This window comes from Pseudorca crassidens, chromosome 7, assembly GCF_039906515.1.
Source record: "Pseudorca crassidens isolate mPseCra1 chromosome 7, mPseCra1.hap1, whole genome shotgun sequence".
Classification (NCBI taxonomy): Eukaryota; Metazoa; Chordata; class Mammalia; order Artiodactyla; family Delphinidae; genus Pseudorca; species Pseudorca crassidens.
In genome coordinates this window covers 112,034,148-112,051,963 of record NC_090302.1, presented here as the reverse complement: position 1 = coordinate 112,051,963, position 17,816 = coordinate 112,034,148, and the positions used below count along the sequence as shown (strand labels likewise).

The 17,816-nt window shown below is 41.0% G+C and overlaps 1 long non-coding RNA gene across 1 annotated transcript in view; it reads right to left on the bottom strand.

The window, feature by feature from the left end:
* Positions 1-17,816, bottom strand: part of LOC137227158 (uncharacterized) — a 173,633-nt gene that overhangs the window by 114,047 nt on the left and 41,770 nt on the right. The window lies entirely within an intron of this gene.

Here is a 17,816-nt window from a genome sequence, read left to right as displayed (position 1 = left end):
AACAAGGAATGATAAGTCACCAGAATCGCACAGCTGAGGAATGTGTCAGGGACCTGGGTATCAGCTGCTGCACATCTGGTGATCAGGTGACCCACTTTAAGCCTGATTTAAATATGACAGCATCCCTTCCCCCAACGAATTACACTTACCATTAACAGAACAATTATTTCAATTCCAGTTAAATAACCTGGGAAGTCAACAAAACTAGAAAGTCACAAAGCCTGCACTTAATGTCTGCTCTCCTAGTTTTTAGGTTTTGATATTTTTACTTTGCTACAATTGTCACACTCTGACCATATTTTAAAATATTTTTTTTTCTGAGGCTGACCAGACAGCATGCACTTCCTAGGTAGCTTACGGATGGAAGATACATGATAAAATGTGATTCCAGGGTGGGGAATCATGGCAGATTTTGACAGGCTTTTATGTGTATGTCTAATATGTTTTATGATAATGTTTCTTGAGGATATGCCCTTAAGAATAATAACGCTTGTGAAAATTTGAAGATTTTAATGTTTCTGTTAAGAATAGATGTGAGTATATGACTGCAATATCAATACAAACACATTATATCTAATTAAATTTTTATTGCGATTGAGGGATGGGCTATTTCGTACCTTTTGGAGTTAAAGATAGATGTCAGGGTTAGCAAAAGCAGCAGATTCTAAGTCATGACTGACAACCTAGGTCTAGTTTTGTATGGAGGAAGGAGTAAAAGCAAAGGCTCAAGTGACCATCAGAATACTTTAAGCTTAGTAACAGCAGTGAATGGCTACGAGGGACAAGGAGGTCAGCTCTAGGAAGGAGAGATGTGGAAGTTGATATATGAAAGACGGAGCTGGAAGTCACTAAAAGTCTTTGCAGCAAGCCCTAATGGCACTGAAAAATGTCAGGCATACATCATTCAGAAATAGTAGGTGAAATTAAAAAACAAAGAAACAGGGGCTTCCCTGGTGGCACAGTGGTTGAGAATCTTCCTGCTAATGCAGGGGACACGGGTTTGAGCCCTGGTCTGGGAAGATCCCACATGCCGTGGAGCAACTGGGCCCGTGAGCCACAACTACTGAGCCTGAGCGTCTGGAGCCTGTGCTCCGCAACAAGAGAGGCCGCGATAGTGAAAGGCCCGCGCATCGCGATGAAGAGTGGCCCCCCTCTTGCCACAATTAGAGAAAGCCCTCCCACATAAACGAAGACTCAACACAGCAAGAATAAATAATTAATTTAAAAAAAAAAACTCCATTTTTTAAAAAAAAAAGAAACAAAAAGATTTCTCAGTTAACACATCAAGTGCAGCTTAAATGTTATTGTACCGATATTTATCTTATAAAAATGGCATCTCAAATTAATAACTACAGCTGAATAAAATATATGTGTTACTAGTAACAATATTTTAAATTCCTGTATTTTAATTTTTAAGGAAAAAAACATAAATAATAGATGCATTTTTTTAAGAGTCAAAGACACTGAAAACTAACTGGAAGAAACACTCGACACCCCACCTGCTAGAACTAGCCTTAGGTAATATTTGCTGAACATCATCCTGATCTTCATATGTATGCAGACAGAAGGGTCATTACAATGACAGATGAGTGGAGAGAGAGAATTTGGCAGGAATTTTGTCCTCCAATGAACATTTCTCAATATGTCATGGCAACCAAAATATGAAACACAAATCTATTTGAATTTGTCAGAGACAACAAAAATAGAAGTAAAACTGAAGGAATGACTGAATTTTAAATGAATGTTTTCTAAAAAACAAAACTATTACTTTACAAAAGACATCTTCAACATAAAAAACATGAAGAAAACATTTTTTTTTCTGCAATGAATTTCAGTTCTAGACATTGGCTATAAACTTACTGCAATGAAATATGAGGACATGTGTACTCTACCCAACTCACCTAAACTATAAATACTGACTGCTTATTAGAAAATATTTTCACAGTCACCAAGATTTTGTCTCCATTTTTGTAACTACATAGATTTTTTTTCATCTTTATTGTAGATTTTAAAACTCAATGACCCTAGTCACTGCTTTTACCATATTTTCCTATTCCAGAGTTGATTCATCTCTTGTTTGGCTAGATTTCATTATCAAGAAAGGGTTTGTTAATTTTCAAAAAGGGCTTAAATGTGCTATATTTCTTGGATTAGTAGAAGCCTAAATACCTGTTTGTTATCTCTTACTTGAAAGAAATTCTTGGATCATTTTCTCTTTCATCCAGAACTTTGTAGATGTTTTTACATAATCTTTCATAAAATCTTGTTAAGGGGAAAATCGAGGTCAGCCTGAATTTTTCTCATTTATAGGTTAGTAGTTAGTTTCCCTTGGATTTCTTTAGAGTTTCTTTCTTATTATATTTCAGCAAATTTACCTGTATATACCGATCATTCTGTACTGTTTTTTCCTAAGACAGAGGTTATTCTTTTGATCCACAGTTTCAAATATTCCTGTTTTGGAAAAGCTGAGGCACACTTTCTTCTATGTTCTTGTAGAAGAATAATTCCTATAAGATTTTTGAATACACTTTTTGTTCTATTCCTCTGAACATAATTTGTGTGTATATCAGACCTTTTTCACCTTTCATATTTACTATATTCTATCATATTATTTATTTTTTATTATCTAATGTTTCTTAGTTCATATTTTCAAAATTTTTCTTTTTAAATGTTTGCTACAGAGAATTCCAACCATATACAAAGTAGAAATTTTAATATCATGACCCCCATCTTGTCACTGAGCTGTAATAATTACCAACTTGTGGCCTATATGTTCTATTTATGCAATTACCAACCCAAATTGGATCATTTGGAAGTAAATTCACGAATCAGGACCGGCTTCACAAGTGTATAACCTGTGTCATCATACAAGTTCTCATGCTTGAAGGGTCCATGCTTGGCTTAATGCTTTGCTATCACAAGATGGAAATTTGTAATAGTTTTTGAGGGATGAACCCTAAAATAAAGCAGCCAGTCCTGGTTCCCATTAACTCTGATCTGAGATTCCTCGGCCATTTTAGAGCCTACAAGTGATCTCAAAGTACGATTTAGTCCTTTAAGATAAACTGATGAGTTTATTACTAATGATAACATGGAATTTGGAAATGAGTTCCAAGATTTCAACTTGTCACATCTTCACACACACTGCCTTTAATTTGGACTTGTGCTCCAAAAGGAGAGACAAAATTAAATACGCTTGCAAAATTTAGGGGGAAAAAGATGATATAGTTTAAATTATGTTGAATTACGGTGAGAAAACTCTAGTTTACATTCTGGCATTGTCATTTATCTGTGAGTCTTAGCAAATCACGTCCTTCTGTTCTATATCCTTATTTGTAAATTGAGGAACATAACATATATCACATAAAATTATTAGAAGACATAGTATATAAACAATCTTGAACAGTGCCTCATATGTAGTAAATGTCTGACCTTCTTCATCTCCCTTTTCTTTGTGTCTTTTTATCACAGGAAATGTTTTGTGGTTTGGATGTTTCGAGTACTAAGAAGGACAGGGCTTTTTAATAGGTGTTGAACATGAAACAGAGTTTGGAATGTTGCTCATATGTGCTGTGTTAGTGACAGGAAACCACAGTAACAAGAGAGGAATGGAATGCATGGGAGGAAGAAGTGGTCTGAAGTATTCTCCTGTCCTTTCCATTTTCTCCCACTCTAAACAAACACTGAACTGAGAAGCCAGAAAAGAACAGAAACAAACTGAGAAAGTACAAGCATACTGAAGTAACTGGTTATAAGTCAGTTTTATTGGTTACAAGAAAAACTTTCTTTGGTTTATTTGAGCAGAAAAGTACTCCATTATTGGAAAGACATTTAAAGTGTATAGCATCTTATATGAGACCAACAAGTTAGTTTCAGAAAACAGCCAGGAATCAAAAGAGGCTTTCCAGTGGATAGTCAAGGTCACATGGGAAGAAGAATTTGCTAAAGATGTCATTTCTGGCACATACTGTCAACACTAATTTTGGATTTTTCTGTTAGGAAGTATTCAAAGCCATGACCAGGGACTGTCACAATCATTACCAAAAAGAATTATCTTCTTATAAAACAAACAAAAATATTTGTCTATATCTATCCATCTACTCGTGTATATGTATCAAAAGAATTACCTTTTAATAAAATAAACAAAAATATGTATTGATACCTATAACTATGCATCTATTTGTGTGTATGTAAAAATATACATATATACATATGTGTGTAAGAGTATACATATTTTTTTTTTTTTTTGAGATACGCAGGCCTCTTACTGTTGTGGCCTCTCCTATTGTGGAGCACAGGCTCTGGACATGCAGGCCCAGCGGCCATGGCTCACGGGCCCAGCCACTCCGCGGCATATGGGATCTTCCCGGACCGGGGCACGAAACCTGTGGCCCCTGCATCGGCAGGCGGACTCTCAACAACTGCGCCACCAGGGAAGCCCGTATTTTTAAATAAATACATGATAGAAGATGAATCAAGATGTTAATGGATTTTATCCTTAAATGGTAGAATTTCACCTTTCTTCAGTATATTTATCTGTAGTGCTAAATGATAAGAAATAGGTAACACTTACAATTAGTGAATGCATATTAGTACAATAATATTTAGGCTGCATTTGATGTGTTAACTGAGAAATTTTTTGTTTCTTTGTTTTTTAATTTCACCTGCTATTTCTGAATGGTGTATGCCTGACATTTTTCACTGCCATTAGGGCTTGCTGCAAAGACTTTTAGTGACTTCCAGCTCCGTCTTTCATATATCAACATCCACATCTCCCCTTCCTAGAGCTGACCTCCTTGTCCCTCGTAGCCATTCACTGCTGTTACTAAGCTTAAAGTATTCTGATGGTCACTTGAGCCTTTGCTTTTACTCCTTCCTCCATACAAAACTAGACCTAGGTTGTCAGTCATGACTTAGAATCTGCTGCTTTTGCTAACCCTGACATCCATCTTCAACTCTAAGAGGTACAAAACAGCTCATCCCTCAAGCACAATAGAAACTTAATCTAATACCTACAATTAGAACATCAAGGATATTCATTTCACTGTGAAAAAAAATAATTTATTGTTCTAAAACTGGCCATTTTAACAAGGACTAAGCATACTTACTACATTTGGAAGTTGACAATGACAACTTATAAGTGTCTAGATACTATGGGTCAGCAGAGTATGGTTCCACTGTTAGATATAACTTAGAATGATTTATAGCTCAAGAACAAAGATGAAAATGACTTTTCCCACTGTTCCCATGGGTAGAAAAATAAAACTCTTTTGGTGCAAAAGATGAAGAAAATTTGGGACTCCATAGGCAGGTAAAACTTGTAGGAGGATATTTTAATTAGTTTATTCCAGCTGACTCCACGGTGTCACTGCTAATACTTGTCACTCATATTACATTAGCCAAATAGCCTCATGTAGCCATGAGGTTTTGGGAAGTTGACAAAGGGAGGCTAAGTGGGAAGACTACAGGGTTCACAGAATCCAGTTACTCTCCAAGGAACTCACTAGAATTCATTAAAAATCGTAGGCTGATCTAGTTCTCTGAAAAATGCCATTGGTAATTTGATAGGGATTGCAATGAAGCTGTAGATTGCCTTGGATAGTATCAAAGACCCCAAACAGACAAAGCAATGTTGAGAGAAAAACGAAATGGAGCTGGAGGAATCAGACTCCCTGACTTCAGACTATACTACAAAGCAACAGTAATCAAAACAGTATGGTACTGGCACAAAAACAGAAATATAGATCACTGGAACAAGATAGAAAGTCCAGAGATAAACCCAAGCACCTATAGTCACCTAATCTGTGACAAAGGAGGCAAGAATATGCAATGGAGAAAAGACAGCCTCTTCAATAAGTGGTGCTGGGAAAACTGGACAGCTACATATAAAAGAATGAAATTAGAACATTCTCTAACACCATACACAAAAATAAACTCAAAATGGATTAAAGACCTAAATGTAAGACAAGATACTATAAAACTCCTAGAGGAAAACATAGGCAGAACACCCTTTGACATAAATCGCAGCAAAATCTTTTGGGATCCATCTCCTAGAGTGATGGAAATAAAAACCAAACTTAATAAAATGGTACCTAATTAAAGTCTTTTTCACAGTGAAGGAAACCATTAACAAAATGAAAAGACAACCTACAGAATGGGAGAAAATATTTGCAAATGATGTGACCGACAAGGGCTTAATTTCCAAAACATATAAACAGCTCATGCAGCTCAACATCAGAAAAACAAACAACCTAATCAAAAAATGGGCAGAAGACCTAAACAGACATTTCTTCAAAGAAGATATACAGATTGCCAACAAACACATGAAAGGATGCTCAACATCACTAATCATTAGAGAAATGCAACTCAAAACTACAATGAGGTATCACCTCACACTGGTCAGGATGGCCATCATCAAAAAATCTACAAAACATAAATGCTGGAGAGGGCTGGAGAAAAAAGACCCCTCCTACACTTCTACATCGGTACAGCCACTACGGAGAACAGTACGGAGGTTCCTAAAAAAAACAAAAATAGAGCTATCGTATGATCCTGCAATCCCACTCCTGGTCGTATATCTGGAGAAAACATACTTTGAAAAGATACATGCACCCCAATGTTCACTGCAACAATATTTACAATAGCCAAGACATGGAAACAACCTAAATGTCCATCGACAGAAGAATATATAGAAAAGATGTGGCATATATATATATACACACACACACACACACACACACACACACACACAATGAAATATCACTCAGCCATAAAAAAAGAACGAAATAATGCCATTTGAAGCAACATGGATGAATCTAGGGATTATCATACTAAGCGAAGTAAGCCAGCCAGAGAAAGACAAATATTATATGATATCCCTTATATGTGGAATCTTAAAAAAATGATACAAATGAACTTATATACAAAACAAAAATAGATCCACAGACATAGAAAACAAACTTATGGTTACCAAAAGGGAAAAGGGGGTAGGAATAAATCAGTAGTTTGGGATTAGCAGATACACACTACTATGTGTAAAATAGATAACCAACAAGGACCTACGCTATAGCACAGCGAACTATACTCAATATTTTGTAATAACCTATAAAGAAAAAAATCTGAAAAAAATACATATAACTGAATCACTTTGCTGTACACCTGAAACTATCACAACATTGTAAATCAACTATACTTCAATTAAAAAAAAAGCTTCCTGACATACTATTAAAAAAAAAATGTGGGCTGAGAATTGCACTGCTTTCTTTGAAGAACACTTTTGAGAAAAACATATGGTGACATAAGTCCTGTGGGAAGTGAAAGAACTTGAGAATTAATCAGAGTCTTAGGCTTTATTTGACCCATGGGGATGTGTTCATTCCAAACCTGTGCCCACTCTTGGAGCAGAATCGGGCAGATTCCTGCAAAAACACTCAGAGCCATAAGCTTTGCGGAATAATCGACATTATCTTCCTGCCCTTAGAAACTGAAGGCCACAGTCCAGAGGAAGTAGTAGTCATGTCTGGTAGCTTCACTGGTGAAGAAGAGGTTTATATGCCATGGGAGCAATTTCTCAGGCACTTTGGAAGTGATCATTTTACTATACATTCAGAATTCACAGCAACTTCCACCACAGTATTGGTTTTGGCTTCTGAAGGGAAGAAATTCAGTATTATGTCAGCAGTGTCCAAAGGGAGACACTCAAAAGGACCCAGGAGTTTAATGGGACTTTACTTAATGTGCTGGGAAGACTTTTTCCCAGAGGGGAGGAGAGACCCCGGAACCAATATGCAGACCTCCCACTGCAGGCCCGTGATGCATTCTGAACGCAGCCATTGATTTTCTTTCTTGTTTCTTAATGTTCAGGCAGGAATCCAGGCTATATATTGACCACTGATTCAAGCTGGTTGACAGAAGTAAGGCACTGAGAAACTTTACTCTGAATGGAGCTAACCAGAGGGGAAACTTGCAGGAATTATTCTGCTTAACTATTGACATTATCTACAGCAATATTAGGATAAAAAAAGCAATGGGAGGAGGTCAGACGAACACGAGAAGCACCAAAAGAACTTTGATTAGTTGGGATGGTCTCTAGGGCATGCTGTGCAAACAACAGACTCAAAATCTCAGGAGCATAAAGCAACAGTATTTTATTTCTGACTCAGGACATGTGTTCATCATGCTGCCTATTGGCTTTACTCTGGTCCATTGTCCTCCCGTTACACAGGCTGATAAAATGGCCACTGTGGGGAACACTACCCATCACCACGATAGAGGAAGAGAGAGGACCACGCCTGAAATATTTCACATCCCTTCATGGGCCAAAGACAGTCACACGGCTGTGACCAGCTTCTCTGTGTCACGTCAGTGCATTTCTGCCTCATGCTTGGGGGGAGAAATGGGATTTTTGAAACAGCCCCCAGGACTACCAACAAAAGGAGCTACTTTCAACTATAATACTGTAAACTTTCAGGCCAAAGAAACAAAAATATTGGGAAAAAAATCTCTTTTTTTTTTTTACTTTTTCCTTTTTTTGGCGTGCCGCACAGCTTATGGGATCTCAGTTCCCCGACCAGGGACTGAACCTGGGCCGCGGCAATGAAAGTGCCAAGTCCTAACCACTGGACCACCAGGGAATTCCCTCTTTCTTGTATTACTTGTAGACAACATAATAAAGTTGGAGACAGGCTAGTTGGTTATCTACAGAAGAATCTGTTGGTAGATTGCCAGATCAATTCAAAGGTAATGTTCTCTCTCAGTTCATCCCAGCTTACCCTTCCCCCTCCCCGTGAGAGAGTGGCATGGACATACATACACCACCAAACGTAAGGTAGATAGCTAGTGGGAAGCAGCCGCATAGCACAGGGAGATCAGCTCGGTGCTCTGTGACCACCTAGAAGGGTGGGATAGGGAGGGTGGGAGGGAGACATAAGAGGGAGGAGATATGGGGATATATGTATACGTATAGCTGATTCACTTTGTTATACAGCAGAAACTAACACACCACTGTAAAGCAATTATACTCCAATAAAGATGTTAAAATAAATAAATAAATAAATCACTAAACCCCACCCCTCCACACACAAAAAAACAAAGTAATGTTTTCTCTTCCATCCTGTGCAGAGAGGATATATGTGCCCAGGAGAGGGGTTAGTTTCTCAAAGACAAAGTGTATGCTTTATCTCCTAATCTGTCAGGGCTAGGGAAGGATGGAACGATGGGTTTACTGTGGCAAAGACGGAGGTGATGTTTTGTTAAATTGGAGAGAATTTAAGGCTCAGGGCTAGACTGTTCTTAATATTTGGAGGCAAGATACACATCTAATGATAAGCCAGAGGTGTATGGGGTTCCCAGTAGAGTTAAAATATTTGAGACTCATGAATAAGCCTAACCATAGTTGAAGAGTCAAGAAATAGTCAGTATACAGGTTCACTTCTACTACACTTGCAAAGCTTGTAAAATATTATTGACACAGACGCTGCTGCATGATGTGTAAACGCTACTGCTCTGAAGAAATATGTCTAAATATGAGAGCCCCTTTATCTTCAGCAGGGCAGGGAGAAAACAGGCAGGATGGCAAAGAGCCTCGTGAGAAAAACAGTGCTCTAAAAGTCAATAAATAGAGTGTAACAAACATAACCACTTAAGTATTGTTGAAGGAAGAGGCATAGTCAATAAGTGTATTTGATGTTTTCCGAAAAAAGAAAAAACATTGATGTACCAGATGTTCAAAGACACACACAAAATAAATGTTCCTTTTTAACTGAAGTCTAGTTAATGTACAAAAAATGTACAAAAATGTACAGGTCTCAAATGATCAGTTCAATGAGTTTTGGTAATTGTATATACCCATGAAGCCATTATCCGAAATAAGATACAGAATATTTCCATTACCATGGAGAGCTCCCTCACTCTTAGCAGTAAATATTGTCCCCTCCACCCAAAGGAACAACTTACTTCTATCACCACTGGTAAGTTGGCATGTCCTTGCCCTTACCTTCCTTCCTTCCTCCCTCCCTCCCTTCTTTCCTTCCTTCCTTCCCTCTCTTCTATCTATCTATGTATCTACCTATGTATCTACCTATCTATTATTTGTGCTTGGCTCCATCATTCAATGACATTTATTCACATTACTGAGTGTATCAGTACTTTGTTTCTTTTACTACTGAATAATGTTTCATTGTATCATTATGCCGCAGGGTGTTTATCCATTTCCTTGTACTGGGCATTTGAGCTGTTTTCAGCGTAGGGATAATATGAATTAACTGCGACGATAATTCTCATACAATGCTTTCTGTGTACATATGTTTGTATTTGTTATGGAAAAGTATTTAGGAGTGGCACGGTGGGTCACAGTGCAGATGTGTATATACTTCGTAAGAAACTTTCCGATTTCTAACTTTTAAAAATAGGTTCAAAACTCCACACTGACTTACACGTTTCATTTGCATAAGGAGTTTTGTTGAGAGAAAAAAGAGTAATGAGTATTAAAAAGTAACCTCCCCCAAAGGAGGCCATTTAGTCCCTTCCATAATAAGATAGAGAATAGAGGAGCATTCCATTCAGCCCATTTCTGCGGACAACAGAGGAGAGTCATCTGGTTTGAAAAACGGGAAGAAAGCTCTGTGAGATAGTGTTTCTAGTAAAGGTTATGAGGATGGAGAAAGAAGGGCTTATTTCTTTTCGAGGTGGACCACGTGGGGAAAAAAAGTGTGAAGGGCAAAAGACAGCTAAGCCCAACCAGTGCCTGTCGACTGTCTGTGATTTTGGTCAGCCTAGTGACTTCCTGGCACCACCTAAGACACCCATAGGTTTTTAGTTCTTCTCTCTGGTGAAGGGATACACTTCACTAACCCCCCACCTGGCACACCGCCCCTCAGTCATTGAGCAGGACTGACTGTGCTTGTCATCTGTGCTCTGAAATTTTCTGATCCTGAGTAAAAGTGACCTATAGGAGCTTTCATCTGTCACCGGTTTAGGAATTCATAATCTTCCTAATTTCCAAAACAGAAAGAGAGGGTGTGGACTCTGAAAGGAGCAGTGGTGGTCTGAAAAGGAAAATCCGTCATGTGTACTCACTGGGAACCCACTGCGGTAAATACTTCACCCCATTACACAGAGCTCTGATACCTGGCTGGTATTTCTGGGTCCTATAGGTACATACACAAGCTTTTGAATGAGTGTCATAATGTAGCCTCAATTACACTGTGATTCTTTCCTCAATTACAGTACAGAGCTGAATTGTTTGCTCTAGGGTTTACAGCCACTCCTGCTTTCTTTCTTTCTGATCGTACAGAAATAGCCAAAAGTATATGACTGGAATGTGAACATGTTTTATAGCCAACTGAGAGATTTTGTTTAAAATTTCCAGCTAACAGTTGGTTTCTCAATATTACTTTGACAATGGAATATAGCTAATTTTAAAAATTTAGATCAGGGGCTTCCCTGGTGGTGCAGTGGTTGAGAGTCCGCCTGCCAATGCAGGGGACACAGGTTCGTGCCCCGGTCTGGGAAGATCCCACATGCCGTGGAGCAGCTGGACCCGTGAGCCATGGCTGCTGAGCCTACGCGTCCGGAGCCTGTGCTCCGCAACAGGAGAGGCCACAGCAGTGAGAGGCCCGCGTACCGCAAAAAAAAAAAAAAAAAAAAAAAAAATTTAGATCAGTAAATGATGTAGTCAATAACTAATTTTTATTTTGTAAGAGGCTTCCATCCAAACTGAAAATATTTGGTCTATGTCATGCAAAGTTCCTGATGTAGGAATAACTTCAAAGCAAGTTAAGGTAACATTTCTTGGGTATACACTAACAAATTAGGTGTACTAATACCACTACTGGGTTTTTGCCAAAACAACGAAATTCAACGAGGCATCATTATTCACTTATAAGGTAAGGACATTTAACACCAGGGGATCATTTAACAAGAGGACACTTTAACTCTCCAATCTCGGGTGTGTGAACAGAGCTGAATGCAAATCAAGAGCGTCCTCTGTGCACGGCAGTCTGCAGTCATGGTTGGTTTCATTTTACAGCCATAGATACTGTCCCTGAATTGAAATGGCTCTGACAAATCTCCTGGTGATGCCTTGCTACACAGCTTCTCAGTAGCCATGTTGGATTTGGTCCAGCACTTCACCCTCAAACCACTCTCCTCCTTGGCCTCTGACCTCCCACTCCTGTCCTTTCCCTATGACTTTATCAGTCCACATCTTGGCCCAAAACATGCAAAACAGAACCAAAGCAAAGATTATGTGCTAATGTATTAGGGGACGCATTCCAAGAAAGCAAGAGTGAAGGGAACTGAAAGTGAGATTGTGAGAAAGGAAGCAAATACAAGGAGGTGAATTACTAAGCTGGACACAGTTTGTGTAGAAACACAGACCCTTTTTAATTTACTTATGTTCCCCCAGTAAGGACATTGCAGAAGAAGCGTTTTATCTGACTTCAGAGCATCTAGTAGGAAGAGAGAGCAATTTATCTAGAAATGTATCAAGAATCCTGTCTCTGTTGAAAGTCTGCCCTAAGGGCAATCTCCTCACCTCCCGGCTGCACTTACGGCGGGTGTCATGCAGCCTTCTCTGAGCAGCGTTGCAGAAGACAGAGCTTCTGTGGGCTCGGTCACGTTTCACAAGCTCACTAGGGTTGCTCAGGTCCCAAGCTTACCGCGTACAATGGGAACGGCGCTGCAGTCAGCCCTGGCCTCTGAGCATGGATAGAGGAATGTGAGGTTTGCTGTGGTGCCCATGGCCAGGGTTTATGTTCTTAGGATACAGGCAAGGCGAGCATCCAAGGCCAGGGAGGTGGACAGAGGCAGAATGGGTTAAAGTGACAAGCAAACGATATATACAAACACATGTTTACATATGTGTATATAGTAAATACGTGCATGTATGTAATTCTATAAATATATAATGTACACAGTAAATACATATACATTCTTTTTTTTTTTCTGGAGTCTCCTAACTTTGTTGGGTTTTTTGGCCATGCCATGTGGCATGCGGGGATCTTAGCTCCCTGACCAGGGGCTGAACCCATGCCCCCTGCATTGGGAGCGCAGAGTCTTAACCACTGGGCTGCCAGGGAAGTCCTATACATTCTATTCTATTCTACCCTCTCGTATCCTATCCTAATTCCTCCACTGGGTTTTTAACTATCACTCATATTCATTTTTTACTAGAGTACTTGATCTAAGGATGCAAATGTGCACCCTGGACTTCTTAGCATCTCCCTTGGAGATGCAGGCGCTGTAGCGCTTGCCAAGGTTTTAAGGATGGAGAATCTTCACTTGAGCGCTCAGCTTTGGGTGGATAAAAGGCGCTGACTGGAGGCCGCTAGTAGGCAGACCTGAAACCCACTCACACTCCAGACCATCTGATACACAGCTGAAGGCACCTGTCCTGGGAGGAAGGCCAGGAAATACGCTCCCTCCTGGGAAGTGACACTGCTGTGACAGGGAAGCTGTATATGGGGATATATGTATACGTACAGCTGATTCACTTTGTTATACAGCAGAAACTAACACACCATTGTAAAGCAATTATACTCCAATAAGGATGTTAAAAAAAAAAAAAAAAGAAGAAGTGTGGAGAATTCTCCCTTTTCAGTCCTGGGCAAGACTGTTGTACTGGCTTTATTGACAGTCACAACCTGCTGGGAGATGGGCAGGAACCCACATCCTGATGGGGATCTTTTACTAGAACAAAGGAGGGCTGCGCTGGCCCTGTAGGAGGCGAGGGGACCCACGCTGAATAGGAAGGGCAGGGTTTCGGCTTAAGAAAGAAGGGCAGCACCTCAGAGAAACTCTCACACCTGAGGCTCAGGCTTTCAGGGATGACTTAGCCTGAGTCTGGAGCAGGCTCCAGGGGATGCTGAGAGGTCCCATTCCCCACAGGCCATGCCTAGAGGAGCAGCATCTGCCATCCACCCCGAGAGGGGCAGTAGTGTGGAGACAAACGCTGTCTATGACCCAGGGAGATGGGGTCTGCTGAGAGCTACGGGTGGGGCAGGAAAACCGGAGTGCAGGAATTTTAATCTCCCTTCTTATGAGGACAGGGTCACATTCAATTAGAGCCCACCCATATGACCTCATCTGACTTAAAAACCTCTTTCAAGGCCCAGTCTCCAAATACACTAACACGCTGAGCTACTGTGAATCCGGACTTCAGCATATGAATTTTGGGGAAACAGAAATCAGCACATAATAGAAGGGGTATAAAAATGATCCATTCAAGCGATGAAATATGCTAGGTATTTCACTGATGGAAAGACTTCAAAGAAAAGTTACCTCGGTTTACTCTCCTCAGAAAGAACCTTTCCTAAGAACTGATTTTCCTCAAGCCCAGCACTCATTTTTCTTGTCCTTCTCTGTTCTTTTTCCTCCCAGTTTTATTGAGGTATACGTGACATATAGCATCGTGCTAGTTTAAGGTATAGTTTTTTTGGGGTTTTTTTGCGGTTCGCGGGCTTCTCACTGTTGTGGCCTCTCCCGTTGCGGAGCACAGGCTCCGGACACGCAGGCTCAGCGGCCATGGCTCACGGGCCCAGCCGCCCCGCAGCATGCGGGATCCTCCCGGACCGGGGCACGAACCCATGTCCCCTGCATCAGCAGGCGGACTCTCAACTACTGTGCCACCAGGGAAGCCCTAAGGTATAGTTTTGATGTGATGATTTGATATGTGTATCTATCACAAATTGTTTACCATAATAATGCTAGTTATCACATCCTTCACCTCACATAATTACCATTTTTTTGTCGTTGCTATGGGAAGAACGTTTTAGATTTATTCTCTTAGCAACTTTCAGGTAGATAATACAGTACTGTTAACCAGAGTCCCCATGCTGTACATTAGATGCTCAGAACTTACTCCTCTTACGACTGAAAGTTTGTATCTCTGGACCAGCATCTTCTCGTTTCTTCCCACGACTCAGCCTCTGGCAGCCACCGTTCTCCTCACTGTGTCCAGGAGTAGGGCTTTTTTTTTTTTAGATTCCACATATATGTGAGATTATACAGCACTTGTCTTACTCTGACTTAGTTCATTTAGTGTATGTCCTTAAACGGCAGGATTTCCTTCTTTATTCATGAGGCTGAATAGTATTTCATTGTGTGTGTGCAATATTATTCAGCCAGGCGAAAGAAGGAAACCCAGCCATTTGTGACAACATACATATATATATATATATATATAAAATTATACATATAATAAGACATATATGTATATTTTCTTTCTTCTTTCTCCATGTATATATAATAAAAAATACAGAGAGAAATATTAGTTAATATATTATATAAGCATGTATAAGTATTATATGCTCATAATAATATTTTAATATATATATTTTAAATTACAAAATTCTCTTTATCCATTCCTCCGTTGATGGACACTTAGGCTGTTTTCATATCTCAGCTCTTGGGAATAAAGCTGCTATAAACATGGGGGTGCAGATGTATCTTCAAGATAGTGATTTCACTTCCTTCTGAAGTGTACTCAGAAATGGAATTGTAGATCGTATGGTAGTTTTAATTTTTGAGTAACTTCCACAATGATTTCCAGTGGCTGTACCAATTTACATTCCCACCAACAGTGCACAAGGGTTCCCTTTTCTCCACACCCTCTCTAGCATTTATTACCTCTTGCCTTTTTGATAATAGCCATACTTGAAGATGTGAGGAGTTTTACAGTTTCAGGTCTGACATGCAAGTCCTTATTCCATTTCTAGTTAACTTCTGTGAGTGGAGTGGGCTTGGAGAAGTTCTCTTTCAGTTGAATTGTTTGGGAACCTATGGGCTTCGTGAACTTGGGAGTCCAAATCTCTCCACAGTTTTGGTAAGTTCTCTGACATTGTTTCTTTAAATCAGCTTTCCACCCCTTTCTCCCTCTCTTCTCCTTCTGGGCCTCCAACAATGTGCTGTTTCTTTTCTTTTCTTTTTTTTTTTTTTTTTTTTTGCGGTACGCGGGCCTCTCACTGTTGGGGCCTCTCCCGTTGCGGAGCACACGCTCCAGACGCGCAGGCTCAGCGGCCATGGCTCACAGGCCCAGCCGCTCCGCGGCATGTGGGATCTTCCCGGACCGGGGCACGAACCCGCGTCCCCTGCATCGGCAGGCGGACTCTCAACGACTGCGCCACCAGGGAAGCCCTATTTTCTTAATGACGTCCCTTAAGTCCCGTGGGCCTTCTTCATTCCTCTGCATTCCTTTTATTTCTGCTCCTCTGACTGAATGATTTCAGATGATGTGTCTTCAAGTCATTTGTGCTTTCTTCTGCTTGGTCCAGGCTCTGGTTCCAGACAGGATGTCCCTGGGGGTCCACGACATCAACAACTACCCGAACCTTTGCGAGTGCTCTGCAAGGCCTGCAAGGACCGCCGACGTCTTCAGTGGCACATCCAGGTCCAACGGGCAGGGTCCAGGCGGCGGCGGCGGGAGCCAGAGCCGGTGGTACGCGCTCACTCGGCGGCAGGGGCTGGCTGCGCGCACCTGTACACACTGTACACACACGTCGTGGCAAAGCTTAGTGGCAGCGTTAGGGGCCGGGACCCACGGCAGGCACACTTGCAGCTGCGAGGGCCTTGGTTGTCGGGGTGCGATCCTGTGTCTGCAGGGTCTCACCACAGGCGTGCACACAGCCGCGGAGGCCAGTCCAGCCGTCAAGGTGGTGGGTGCAGCTTTACCGCTGCAGGGACTAGTTGCACTTAAGCCCCGCGAGGCAGGCCAGCGACCGGAGGTAGGGACAGATCTAGGCCCACGGGCAGCTGTGGGGACCTTGGCTGTCAACCTGCACTCTTGTGGCTGCAGGGTCTTGTCGCAGGTCCTCACATGGCCGCGGAGGCCAGGGGTGGGAGTCAGACTGGTGGCATCCGGGCACACAGGGAGGGGCCGGCCCTGAGCGACCACAGGGCTGTGGATGTCAGCTGCAGGGTGTAAGCCAGCGTCCTGCATGTGTGCAGCCAGAGTCAGGGGCCTGCTGCTGGTGTGGATTCAGGCCTGTCTTCCTCGGGATCTTGTGCATTAGGGCTTCTTTCATCCAGAGCTCTTTGACAATATCCTAGAAAACTCTGACTTTAATTTTATCTGGTTTAATATTCAGGAACATGGGAGCACAAGTCTTTTGTTACCATTCTTATCATAACCAAACTTGAAGTCTTGGAGCAGTTGAATCTGGAGCAATGCATACAAGAAATGTGCTATTTTCTGCTTTTTAGCCATCTTTGGGAGCTACTTCCACATTACCTGGCGAGGCCATTGCTCAGCGTCATGGGACTTCTAATTCCATCTGAAGGTTTATGACTCCCAAATTGTTTTTCTTTCTTTCTTTTTTATTGAAGTATAGTTGGATTACAATATTGTGTTAATTAGTGTTGTACAGCAAAGTCACTCAGTTATACACATACATACAATCCTTTTCATATTGTTTTCCATTATGGTTTATCACAGGATATTGAATACAGTTCCCCGTGCTATACAGTAGGACCTAGCTGTTTATCCATCCTGTATGTACTAGTTTGCATCTGCTAATCCCAAACTCCCAGTCCATCCCTCCCCACCTCCCCGACACTTTGGCAACCACCAGTCTGTTCTCTATGGCTGAGTCTGTTTGTGTTTCGTAGATATGTTCATTTGTGTCATATTTGAGATTCCACATGCAAGTGATAGCATATGGTATTTGTCTTCCTCTGTCTGGCTTACCTCACTTAGTGTGATCATCTCTGGTTGCATCCCAGTTGCTGCAAATGGCACTATTTCGTTCTTTTTTACAGCTGAGCCGAATTCTTATCTCTAGTCCTGACCTTGCTTTTATATGCCAGTCTTCCATATCTAA